Here is a 14,108-nt window from a genome sequence, read left to right on the forward strand (position 1 = left end):
GTTATGTAATCTATTTCTTTTCTTTTAGTGGTTACACTTAAAATGCGTATTTGATTTAACAATGTCTAACATTAATATCTTCATAATGACATCTTCTGCAAATCATAAAGACCTTATAAACCTTTAATTTTGATCTCATTCTCCCATCTTTCATATTATTACTGATGAAATTTTAGCTCCACTTTTTTTCTTTTTAAAATAATTTTGTTGAGGTAAATTGATGTATAATAAATGGCACATATTAAAAGTATACAATTCAATATCTTGATATATTTATGCACCCATGAAGCCATCACCACAATCAAGATAAAAAACTATTTGAAAAAAAAAAAGGATCTGGTGCACACAGGAACCTAACTAATTGCATGTTACTAAGGTCTGCCAGTTTTCTGTAAACTTGTTTTCCTTAAGGAGTTCTGTAGCTTCTTGACAGAAGTAACTGCTAATCACCATTCATCAAAGTCCACTAGGCATTGTGCTAAGTGCTTTTCATTAATTATTTCTCACTGCTTTATTGTCTTAAATTTTTAATTATAAAACAATACAGGTTTATTATAAATGAATGTACTCAGTACTGAAATGAACAGTATGAAAAAGGAAAGACTTGCCACCCTTGCAACCCACTTCTTTTCTTCAGAGTGGATATATGTTTATTGTGTGTTGTCACGGCAGATTTTTTTTATACATTTGAAAACATACATGATTGTAATAAAAATGGAGCTAAATGATTAGTGGGATTGGGGGGGCTTAAAACAATAATTATTTATGCATAGTGTTTTCTGCAGCTTGCGTTTTGCACTTATTACATCAAAGCCATCTTCCCATTTCATCTTTTTCGTGGCTGCCTGATGTATGTAGCATTGAATTAATGCATTGTGATTATTTTGATCCATTTCCCCTTATTTTTAGGTTGTTTCTCTTTTTTATTGTTATTACAAGTATAACATAGAATTGTCTTACATATATCTTTGTGCACTTATTGAATATTTTAACAGCATAAAACCCTGAAATGCAATGCATTATTTACAACTCCACATAGCCACCTTTTGAATTGGATAGTAACATTGCCTTTCTACAATTGAGGGTTTTATACTTAAAGGTTAAGTGACTTCCTCAGCTATTGAGTGGCTGATTGGGGAATGAGAATCCTCATTTTCCAGTTCTCCAAGGTGCCAACATCCTCACCAGTCACGTACTGCCTTTCCTACCAGTTTGGAAAATGGTTAAAAAAGAAACAAGTTATTAACTTTGGAATTCTCAGGAGGATTACTGGGGATTTTCAACTAATCGTAGTCCCATGGAGTTGGAATGCAGCGGACATATTACATACAATTTATATTTTCACCTGGCCCTCAGCTGAGGATATTAATGTGAGAGCTGAGGGGCTATTTTTAGCAGGTTACTTTTAAGCACCCTTGGGAGGTTGTGCAAACGCCTATCACAGGCAGCAAGGAATTGCTTCCCCACTTTTTTGTTCCGAAGGAAAGGACACAGACCATCTGGGCCAGTAAGTTGGGTCCAAAATCGGACTCATGTTTATTTTACTTAATAAATGTGCTCTTGAATAATATGAGCTGAATTTTGGTTGGTTGAATGCCATTTTTAATGCACCCAGGGGTGCAAACATTTCTTGTAATCCTGCAGTGAGTGGCTTTCTAAAATAAAGAATGCTTTGGCAATGTGAACAAATTTTCCTTAATTTATGTTGAGCATAACTTATTTTTTCTTCTCTGATGGCAGGGAACCCCATGCTCAGTCGTTTGTGTCTTACAGTGTGTTGGCTAGTATAGCCAAATGAGTTAACGGTAATGTGGAATATATATGTTGTTAAAAATATAGTCCAGTCTCTCACTTCAAAGTTTCAAACCAAGTGACATAGGGAAAACATAGAATTTAGAAGTAGTTCTTTTAGACAAATAGCCCATGCCAGGAGTAGTGCAGCTATAGACATTGGGTGCTCTGTAACACCATGTTTGGATTGTGGGCCCCATTCCTGCCTCTCCAATGAGCTGGCTCTTTGGTTACTAAGGTCACAGTCCAGAAAACAAGGTAGAAACAAGTGAGGGTGCAACTGACCCTTTTTCACAAGAGCACCATTGCATGCTTTGAAAGTACAATAAAATATTTTTAGTCCGACGTTACCATTTTTGTTCTTTATAATATATCACTTCTCATAAATGTGCTCATAAATTTTTAAAAATCAATCAGCGATTGATTCTACAACTGGAATGGCCTTTAGAGATTCTACAACTGGAATGGCCTTTAGAGTATGTGCAGATAATAAGGACTAGCTGGGGGGAAATAGACTCCAGTTTTGACATATTTTAGACAATTTGGCTTAAGATGCTTTGGTTTCTAAAAAAATATTATTCTACATGAAAAGCAAACAAACGTTTTTCAACAAAAACAAGTTGTTAATATGTCTGGGATGTGATTCTGAAATGAATTTTTAGTGCTTCTCATAATGTTGATCCTCTAAGTTGAAATTTATAAGTCTTTTTAAGGCTGTGACCCTTGCATTGCTTTTAGTTTAGTTTTGGGGAAATAACTGAGAATGCATAGTGAAATGAATGACTTTGTAATCCCCAAAATGCCAGTTTTGGAGATCTATATTATGGAAAGGAAAGCACCAGAAACTAAAAATATACATGTAAGGCTGTTTAGTGCAATGTTGTTTATAGAGACAAAACACTGGGAGTGTCTTGTATGTTCATCAATAGCATTAACAAACTGACATAACTACCCTGTGGAGGGGTATATGACTATTACAAAAAATAAATTAAATCTATATTATTGGCTTTGGAGTCAATATACATGACCATGATACAGTGTTAAGGAAAAACATCTAATTATACATTAATTTTCTAATGGGAAAATAGAACCCCACACACATATGTGTATATGAGACACATTTCTCATAGGTGTGTGTTATCTTAGGGAGATGGGAATGACGGGAAATACAGGTTATAAAATATATCTATGCATTGTTTAACTTGCTATAATGAGCATTTTTAATTTTCAGTATCTTACAAAGTAAAAAACACACACAGGAGTCCTGCTTTTCTTATTTTGTATTAGGACACAAGACTATTCTTCAATGTGATAATGTAGTTATTCTGACCAGTAGAATGTACATTTGAAAATAATTTATAGACATTCAAAGACCTACCGAAGCCTCACCATTTAGGTTGGTATTTTTCAGCTCTTTTAGCCCATTCTCCCTGCACTGATTTCTTACTACCATGTGTTTGTTTATCTCCAGCAGCCAAGAAGCTTGTTAGCTTCTGCCTTCCTGTGGTTACATTATGGGAGCGGCACCATCTTTCAGTTCTGACCCCTCTTCTCTGCTTGCCCCTCCATTTCGGAGTTTTCCCACAGCTTATATTGATCTGCTGCCTGTCAGTAATAAGAATGGCGGTCACGAAGATGAGCCTTGAGAATAAACGCTCCCTTGTGTAATTAAAACCTGAAGGAAAACTGGAAATTTCCGTACCATTTTTTTTTAATGTGCTTCTAAAAGTGTTCTCATTGTTTACCCTCCTCTGATCTACAAAGAAGAAAATCCTGTTGCAAGAATATTAGATCCTCATTCCTTGGGCAGGTTCCCACTCTGCTTGTCATTGCCTCTGTGTTCCCAGGAAGTGATAAAAAGGAATACCTTATCCAAAGGCTTTCTACACACAAAGAGTATAAATAATCCCAAGACTGCAGCCAAAAGGTTGTGCAAATACAGTGTGGGTAAATCATGGTGGCATTTAATGAAGTATCTGATAAAGGCAGTGATGCCTTAGGAAAGGATACGCAAATGAGGTCAGAAACTCAGGCCTCCCAGATTTATAATCTAGAGGTGGTAACAGTTGGATTAAAACTTGAGCAAGTGGTTTGGCAGCAAGGACTGGAAACCAGGGCTTGTAATCAGCTAGCTGGGTTTGGATAATATGGTAGTTAAAGTAAAACAGAAGTGATTAGGTAGACCATTTAGAATTATGCACAATTTTGAGCAGATGGATTTGGTATCAAAATAATATGGCTATTTTCTAATTAAAACCGTGGTGTGAACATTCATTCATTCAGAGAGTGTACACTGAGCATCCTCTTCCAGCCAAGGCCATTGGGCTGTGGTGTGAACCCAGGGCAGCTTAGCAAATTCAGGACTGTGCCCCGGGAGAGTGAAGCAGCAATGGGAGGATGGGGAGAAGTGAAGTAGAGGGGGCCTATAGTTTATAAAGGGGAGTAAGAGGATTTGGGGTCTCTAACTGCACTTTTCCTATGATGCCTACGAAGACCTAACTGATCCCTACCTCATGTGTTTTGCTATCACACATTTTGAGAAAAAAATTAAATATTTTCTTTGCCTCATTTATCCTCAAATCAGCTTTGTATTTTCAGCTTTGAAATAGCAATGATGCTGAAACTTAAATAGAATGGAAATCAGAAATTGCAAAGTTGCCCTTCTATTATTTTGTGTACACCAAATGAGTCTCAGAGGCCGCCTCAGGGATTTTTTTTTTTTTTTTTTTTTTAAACACTAAACAACTCTTTTCAAGAACTGAAAGAATTCTGGAAATAGTAGTGTAATTTTAGAGTCAGAGTAACTTTCCCACTAGTCTGAGGTTTAAAGGGGTGGGATCCTCACAGATTAATGAAAGTTGCTGTCTAGTCAGGGTTTTGAAATAAAACTATTAGGCGGAAAAGTTATTATGTAAGTATAAGGTGTTTTGTACCATGAATGCTAAATTTTCCTTCTCATCTTTTACCAAATAAAACTTCTGGTAGAAATCCTAATCTAAGCCTAATCTAAGAAGCTGATTCAGTGGAGGGGAGAATGCTGTCATAAAAGTAAATTTAAATGAATTAGATTAAGTAAATGCCACTACCGTGTTTTTAAAAAAGTAAATAAAATGTTACAAAGAGGAAGAAAGAAAGAGAAGAGATAAAATACAGGGAAAAGAAAGAGACTAAAAACAGAAGTCTGTTTTTAATCTGGACTAATTTGTCCAAAAATTTGAGGGTTTCTCCAGGGATGCTGAAGAAAGGAAGGGGATACAGAGACTGGGCTGTGGGGGCACCTTCTGTAGAGGCCTCCTCTGGTAGAGGCGACGCTCCTTATTCATTCTCCTTTTTATCTTTATATAGCCCGTCTCCGATATATGAATTGTTAGTGTGCCAAAGGTTCACTTGTGAATCAGTTATTTGGAACTCAGCATGTTTTTCATCCACAGAAGGCATTATCCACAGGAACAATATTATAAATGCTACCTAGTCTTCCAGGCTGCACCACACTTGCTTAACAGGTATCACTGTGTGAAATATCACACATTTGCAATGGATACTAATAGGAAACTATTGTTGTAATACCAATCATTAGACCCCAAAGTGCAATACAATAGACTCGGCTGTTGTGTTTGAGAGAAAGAAAGTTCCATTAGAAAAAGACAAGCAAGACTATGAACACCTCTATGGCTACTAAATCGTTTTAGGGAGTAAATGTACAGGGTTTAAAGTCAGACAGACTTTGGTTCACATCCATATTTCTCTCTCTGTGGCATACTAGTTGTAGGCAGCCTAGTTAATCTCACTGAACGTCATCTAGAGGTAATAATAGCATCTCCTTAGAGCACTGCTGTGAGAATTAAATGAGCATTGGGCACAGATTTTAGCTTGTTATATATGATTAATAATATTTTAACATAATACATTATAATATTAATAGGTACTAATTGTTATGATATGTAATAATTATTATTCCTTATATATGGCTTTCTTCCTGTTCCACTTTTCTCCCAGAGATTATAAACTTTGAGAGCAGACATTTTTGTCATATACTTTGGTGAATCCTTAAACACGTCAAACACAGACACTATTTTTTCATTTATTGACAATGATTTGCTTTGTTCAGGGGAATTAGAGATTAACAACTCTACTCTCTGATTCTTTCACAATTATGTTCTTTCCATTTAGTACAGGCATGTTGCTAACACAGCTCTTATGATAACTGATTGTGACTGGGTATTAATTTTGATTCACACGTACCAGGGGTGCCAAACAAATGTATACAAGTGGACACTTTGGTCAGCGTTGCTCAAGCAGTAGTTTGCTGTCATCAGAAGTGTCTGGACGCTGATGGTCACCACTTTGAGCACCTCTTGTAATTGCAGAAGTCAAACGTGACTTGTATTCATTTTTTATTATTGGTATATAAAAACAGGACGGGGAGAGAAAATTCTCCCTGAACTTAGACAAATGTTGGAAGAAAAAAGAGAAGGACAGAAGGAATCCAAAATGTATATTTGTCTGAGAAAGAGATGACCAGGGAGAATTTACTGAACTCAAGAAAAGAGAGTAAGTAATGTTCTGGTGAAAGAAAAGGAAGGCAGGGGTGGAGGTGGGTTATGGCATTAGTACCTCAAATTGGCCAGCAGGTGGTGTGTCACCAAATTGGTGTCACCTGTTTGGAGTTTGGCAAAAGGCGGATGGATGGGCAACTTCAAGAGGGACAGCTGACATGGGAGGTTCATGCTATCTCGCTATGTGTGGGATGGATAGGTACCATTTGGGAATTTCTACATAAGGGAATGCCTCATAGGCACAAAGGCCCATCAGGATGTCTCTGAGAAACTGAATCTAAGGTGCTCCAGCAAGACCATGCTTCCTTCCTCTTCCTGCATCCTTTGAACCTGGTAGTTCCATCACTTCTGGTGACTTGCTATCAAATATTGGGTCCAGGATCAGAAAGTTAGAGAATTGAGACTTAGTCTGGAGGAAGTGTCTGCCTTTGTTAATGGATGGTCAGGCTTTTCTGCTCTGGGTCCTTTTTTTTTTTTTTTGATCATGCTTCCTGTCAAAGGCTTTCTACTCTTTGTGGAGATGATTAAAGTACTTCAGTATGATTGCAGGTCTAGTATCTCTTTTCTTATGTTAAAAAGATCTCAATTAAAAATGAACAACTGATACACATTTATCATAGAAACCGTAAAAAAAAAGCTGATAATCATAAAGAAGGGGAAAAAACCTGTATGTGACCCCACCTGCCAAAGATAACCACTATTAAAAATTTGATGTATCATGTTCCAGACTTTTACATATGTTGATATCTTCTTAGAAAAATGAGATCATACTGAAGAAACTTGTATTTTTACCTTTACCTACGCTGAATATTATTGCATTTTTATACAGTTCAACCACATTATTTTATAATAATTGCAAAGTGCTACCTCTTATGAATGTGTTATAATTTACTTAACTATTTTTGACACATACCAGGGGTGCCAAACAAATGTATACAAGTGGACACTTTGGTCAGCGTTGCTCAAGCAGTAGTTCGCTGTCATCAGAAGTGTCTGGACACTGATGGTCACCACTTTGAGCACCTCTTGTAATTGCAGAAGTCAAATGTGACTTGTATTCATTTTTTATTATTGGTATATATTAAGTATTACAATTTTATACAGTTTTCCTTTCTTAAAATGTGTATACATTTTTTTGGCACTCCGTAGATTGTTTCTAATTTTTCACTAGTATAAACAATGCCATGAGAAACATCCTTATACATGTGAAAATCCATATGATTTTCTTAGGATATATTTTTAGAACAGGAACTGCTGAATTAAAGGGTATACATGTTTTTAAAAGCTCTTGCTACATATTACAAAATTATCTTCCTTTCATATTGTACCAATTTACAGTCTTGCCAGCAAAGTATGAAGGTGCCATTTTCCAAACCCCTGCCAGCATTGAGAATTATCAATTTTCATCTTTGTCAAGTTTAGAGATAAATGGTATCCTATAATTATTTAATTTGTGCTTTTTTTATGGCCACTAAATTCTTTTTCATATGTATACTGGTCCTTTATATTTCTTCTAATATCCCCTTGCCCAATTCTTAATTATAAATGCTATTTATATGGTAAGGTTATTCATCATTTACCAGATATAGGATTCATTTTTTAATCTCATTTTGCCATTTGTGATTTAATTTTGGTTATGATGGGGTTATTTTTGATGTACATAAATTTTACATTTTATTTATGTAAATATTTAAAAATTTTCTGCTTTTTATGGTTTCTGCTTTTGTGATCATAATTAAAATAATTTTTATGATAAAAGTATTTAATCGTGATTAAAAAATTTAAGATTATAAAAACGATCACATGATTTTCTTCAAGTTTGCTTGTGGTTTTATTTTCACATTTAACTCTTCAGTCCACTAGGCATTTATTTTGTGTACGGTGTGAGATAATAATTACATCTTTATTTTTCATAATAATGAACTATTTAACCAGTTATTGAATCATCCATTTTCCCCCACTGGGTTTAAATACCATCTTTAACAAAGAAATATTTTAATATAATACTTGTATTTATATTTCTGGGCTTTCTGTTCTTTTCATTGCTCTGCCTCTTTTGGCACTAGTATCAAACTTTTAATTTTTGATGTCGGTAACTATTTAATACCTACTACCCACCTTGCTGTTCTCTAAAATTTTCTTTACTATTCTCATTTTTATATTTTTTCAAATAAACTTCAGGATATACTTTTTGGCCTGTTTAAAAAAAATCATTTTGGGGTTTCATATTTAATTATCTTTATAAATTAAATAGGGGAGAATTGACATCTTTACAATGTGGAGTCTTCCACTCCTGGAAAATTACGTATTTTCCCATTTATTGAAAATCTCCATTTATTGAAATATTTTCTAAGTAGAGTTGTATACATTTTAAAAATATTTTATTCACTTTTTCAGTTATTCCTAGAAATTTTGTTATTGTTGTTGCAACTATGAATGAGATTTTTTCCCCATTATGTTTTTAAACAGTTTTTGGCTGTTATATGGAACATTTTATCAATTTTGTGTGTTTATTTTGTAACTGTTTGCCTCACTGACATTTGTAGTTATTTAAAGCATTTAAAAAAGTTGATTCTATCGAGTAAATGATTGTAACATGAAAGTTGAATAATTTTTTCTCCTGCTTTCTCATAATTCTTTAGTGTCTTTTTCTTGTCTGGTTGCAATGGCTCAAATGCCCAGAACAGTGCTGAATGGTGATAATGACAATGAGCATCCTCTTCCTGTTTTTTATTTTAGTATTAGTACCTCTAACATGGCACTATAAGTATAAACTATGATGCCTGTGTTTGGTTTACATAGATAACCTTAGCATGCTAAGAAAAATTCTCCTAACTCCATGTTATTATTTTAAAAAATTAATATTGAATTTTATCAAAAGACTTTTTAAGATTACCTATTGCGCTAATCCAAAATCTTTTTTCATTTGATTGATTTATGTCATTATGCTAATGCACTCATTACTTAATACTGACATATTTTTATATCTCTGGGGTGTATGTGATGTTAGTCTGTGGTTTCCTTTATTATGCTTTATCAGTTTATTTGTTTTAAATCAGAGGTGTTATGTTAGCGTTCTGTTACTTTGGTCCACTTGAACATTTTATGTAGCCTGGAAATTATCTGTGGCTAGAAACTTTGAGAGAACTTGATTGTGCAAGTAATTTGGACTAAAAACTTCTTGGAAACAATTTCTCAGTAACTGTTACATTTTTCCAGGATTATTGATCTGTTGTTTTTCAACTACTTCTTGAGTTAGTTTGCCTGTTGTTAACTCTTTTAGCTCTGCCCACAATATTTCATAGGTGGTGTTCTCATTATTGAAAACTTCTCAGCATTGTCTAATTACCCTTTTGATTTCTTCTCCAATCAATGAATTTTTTTAAAAGAAGAATTATAAAAATATTCCAAAAGCTTGGCTTTTTTTTTCTTTTTACTTATACTTTTGTAATTATTTCATAGTTTTATTACCGTGTGGTCAGAGAATGTGACCAAAATAATTTCTTTGGGGGGACTACTTAAAAATTTTTGGTGGTCTAATATAAAATCAATTTTTGCAAACTTACATTTTTTCTTAAAGGAATAGACAGGGGAGCCTGCTCTTTAGTCATTCATTTCTTCATTCAGCATTGTTTCATTTATGTGTCTCCTACATGTCAGGCATTGTATTAGGCACTGCAGGATATCAAATGAATGTCATAAGCTTTCTCTAAGATTGTCAAAATTTAGATGGAACATACACATGAAGACCTAATTGTATTAGGTTGTGCAAAAGTAATTGCGTTTTTTGCAATTATTTTTAACCTTTTAAACTACAATTACTTTTGCACCACCCTAATAATATAGAGTAAGAAATGAAACAGCAATGAATGCACAAAAGAGGGATTCCAGCCCTGTCATAGGTTCTAGCAATACAAAGGTGCCCAAGATACCACCATGGCCCCTGAGAGGCTTTCAGTACAAAAGTATAAAAAAATAAATAAATTGAAGGCAGAGACAAGTTTTTGGAGGCAAGGTAACTAATTAGGAAACCACTATAGTCATTCAGTAATAAATTAAGGCATATGAGAGATGTTAGAGCATAGAAAAAAGAGGGGATTTTTACACTTAAGGAGCAGAAAGAAGAAAAGTCCACATAGGCGGCTGAAGGAGATAGGAATAAAATTTTAAGAAGCTCTGAGAGAATATTTTAAAGAGTGCTTGGTCAGTTGGGTCAAATGCAGCCGAGAGATCAAGGAAAATAAAAGCCAAAAAAGTGTTCAATAGTCTTGGTCTTTGGTGACTTGCAGAAATCATTTTCAGTGAAGAGGGAAGAAGCCAGACTGTAAGCAAGTTGGGACTTAAATGGGATGTGAGATGATGGAGACAAAAAGGTTGTCTCCAGAAACTTAGCTGTGAAGAGAATGAGTGGGTTAGGGCAGTAATTAAAGAAGTAGAGATAAAAAAACAAACAAACAAATAAACACACAAACAAAAAACCCCATAAAAACAATGTGCATATATGTAAATAACGAGGAAGGTGAACAGACAACAAGAGAAGGCATTGTTGGAGAAAGAGCCTGAGCAGGTGGGAGCCGCAGGATGAAACACAAAGCCCAGGGGATGGGTGGCCTCTGACAGGAGGAGGGCACCTCTTTTTGACTTGGAGGAAATGATTGGTACCTGTAGGCAGTTTGGGCAGAGAAGTACCATCTCCCTATTTCTTTGCAAGGCTGGAAGAAGGTGTCATTGTAGAACCTTCAGTTACGCTCCTGGGGCCTGTTGCAGAGGTCGAGTCAGTCTTGGTCTGTGTTGACATTTGCTTCACAGGTGTGATGAGGACCCATCCCTTCCTATCTTCCAATAGAATAAGGGTAGAATCTCTATGCTTCCCGAGGCTGTTTTTTTCTAGGGGTCGTTGAAGGGTTTCCAGAAGTCTCTCTTTGGTTGTGTGGTATGCAATGGATTGTCGAAATAATTAACAGTCAGTTGCAAATAAAGTGATTGATGGATGCCATAAGAGCACAAAAGTTTGTTACTGTAAATACAAAATATAGATAAATCAACATATATATTTCAAATCTTTAGTAGGCTCTTTTCCTGTTTATTTGTGAATATTGATTGTCACATCACATAAGGAGAAATGTTTATGAAGGTGGCATGCGTTTTAATTTTAGCACATTGGGTTTTAATGTGTGTTTTTTAAATTTCTATTTCTAACTGAACTCTTAAAGAGGGATAGGTTTTGAAGCTTGCAATTTTTTTTTTTTCCATTTGCACGTTGGGCTCTCACATATTGATAACAAATCAGTCCCTTGAAAGAATCGTTAGACTAAGGCCTTCTGGTCTTTTTCTGTTATTTTGGAAGAACACTCTATCCTCTATATAAAGGAAAACTTTTGGTTTGATTATCACTGTAAATAATTATGAGACAAAACCCAGATACGAAAAATTGCCCACACAGGCTCCTTTATTGAGTAGGATCTCACTTATTAAAAATCAAGGTTGACAGTTTAACAGGCTCATTATGGTTCAGAAATCCCCTGGGGCATTTTAACCTTTTTAAATCTTTTCAGATGTTCACATCGCCAAATGAGCTGACTGTGTCATATCTCACTCTACCCTTCTCTGGCCCTGATCTTGAGAAGTGTCATTTTTACTATACCAAGATATCAGATATTACACAAGGTCAGATACTATCCAAAGTCAGATTGTTCAAGGGCTTTCCTTGAAGACAGGGATGAAAAGCAAGGGGTGGGAAAATCAGCTTAGGTAAGAAGTATGATTTCCACAAAACATCCAGGATGGTTTGTTAGCACCTTTGTTAGCAGCACAGGAAGCAGCAGTTTAAGCCAATTTCCTAGCACACCAAAGGGGGCAGAAGCACACCTTTGTAAATTTCATGATAATTGTATTTCCACTTTCATGCCTCAGGTGGTAATCTCAACTGCTCTGCGGTGCCCCAAAATGTTGGCACACTCCAACAGATAACACTAGTGGAAGTTTGCTCTGAAACTACCTGAAACCACTTCCATTAGCTCTTTACATAAAACTGCATTTGATAGTCTTCATTATCCCCTTCCACATTTGCCCCTCCACATCTCTCGGCACAGCAGCCCTGGTTGTGTTGAAATTAAATCTATGCACTCTTAGACTGTTAGTCTGTTTTCCTCAGAACAGTCCATTCAGTCTTGTGGCTCTCCCAACAAACAAGAGTGTGGGATGCTGAGAAAACGAAAGCAAGATGGAGCGACAGATTGATGTTTTCCAGGGGCATCTGGAAAGTAGAGCAGCTTCCACCTGCTGGGCCAGGCTGTGGTTCCTTCTTCTTGCTGTTTCAGAGCCACAGTGTAGACTTGATTGAAATGAGAGAGCACAAGGACTGCCAGACTCCCCATCCCCCAACCCCCACACGAACACATCAACTTGCAGCTTGCAGTGATCTGCCCTCCAGTGTGACTTATCAGCTGTTCGGAGTTGGTCACTAAAAGAAAACACATTGTGGAATGTACTGCTCTGTATGAAAATGAAATGGCTGAGCCTGCTCAGGGGTTAAGAGAAGATTTGAGAATTAGGAGAATAATGATCTTCAGTTTCTGACCTCCTGGCAGGCGGTAGTATTTATCAGGAGGCACATGTGACTGGTTAAGACACAGAGCTCCAGCTTGAAGGAAACAGCTGCTCGTAGTGAGCTCCGGCACTTGGCAGCTGGACAGGCAGGGTGCTGGTGTGAGGCATACTGGACAGAACTGCCCCAGTAAGTAACTGGAGACGTGTGTGTGTGTGTGTGTGTGTGTGTGTGTGTGTGTGTTGCAAGCCACTGATAATTTTTAATTTTGATTTTTGTTTCCCTCTAGCATTAAAGGAGGTACCTGTTATTAATAGCCATTTTCACTTTTATTGATTTTTTTTTTCTTAGAACCTGTTATTTTCAGCAACGTTGTTTTCTAATTTTGAGGATGAATGGGGCATATTGCTTGACTCTTATCTAGAAAATAGCCAGTCTATTTCCTGGTATTTGGGATTTTTATGATCTATGGTATTTCGATTCAAAGTCAAGAGTCAGGTTATGAGAGAACCTATTGAAGTGATTTGATGACTACGTGTAATTTTAATCAGTTTTACCGTTGAAACTTGAAAAATTGTGTTGTGAGAAATAACTTGTAAATATATTGTATATCTGACTTGAACATTCCTAGTCAATTTTGAAGACTATCTGATTTAACTATGAATAATAATCAGCAATACAGAAAACTAACAAGATAATATTTAGATTTAGGTTAGATTTAGATTTCAGGCATACTTTCTCATTCACTGAAAGATATGGTTTATAGATCTTTTCTTCCATAGGTTAATTCACCTTCCTTACTTTAAAGTTAAAATTTGTGGTTGCCCCTGGTCTTCCCTATTTTAGATAAGGGAAAGTTCGTGTTTTTATGATGCTCAGAGTCTTGCTTCCTTGTTTATGGGCTGGTTTATGAAAGTGTTGCCTGAAGCTGATTATCAGCTCTAGCGGGTCTGGTGTCCAAATAAGTGAGAGAATCTGTTCCTTTTCTGGTTCGCTGGGCAACAGTGGGACTTGCTTTGGGGAGAGCAGCAGAGCAGGCACCATCCTGGAGCAGAACTGTTGTTTGGGGGCTTTTGTCCTTCCCTGAAAGTTACAGACAGAATGTTTAAGATGAAAGGAAAAGGAAAAGGGGAGAGGGGAGAACCCTGACTCGATGATGTAAACCTCTGGCTTCTGAATCAGAACATTTTGGGGAGATAACCCAACAAGTTCCT

The 14,108-nt window shown here is 36.0% G+C and overlaps 1 protein-coding gene across 9 annotated transcripts in view; it reads left to right on the plus strand.

Annotated features, from left to right (window-relative positions):
- RASGRP3 (RAS guanyl releasing protein 3) overlaps window positions 1-14,108 on the plus strand; it is a 90,675-nt gene that overhangs the window by 11,360 nt on the left and 65,207 nt on the right. For 2 of the 9 annotated variants that reach the window (XM_019741830.2, XM_019741884.2), the window contains exon 1: window positions 12,713-13,083. The exons of 4 other annotated variants lie outside the window; for them this stretch is intronic. The gene's annotated coding sequence lies outside the window, so the exon portion shown is untranslated. Of the gene's footprint in view, window positions 1-1,445; window positions 1,508-12,709; window positions 13,084-14,108 lie in introns of those variants that run through there. 3 more of the 9 variants (XM_019741891.2, XM_019741839.2, XM_019741897.2) reach the window with 3 other exon arrangements.

Source organism: Rhinolophus sinicus, linkage group LG05 (assembly GCF_036562045.2).
Source record: "Rhinolophus sinicus isolate RSC01 linkage group LG05, ASM3656204v1, whole genome shotgun sequence".
Lineage (NCBI taxonomy): Eukaryota > Metazoa > Chordata > Mammalia > Chiroptera > Rhinolophidae > Rhinolophus > Rhinolophus sinicus.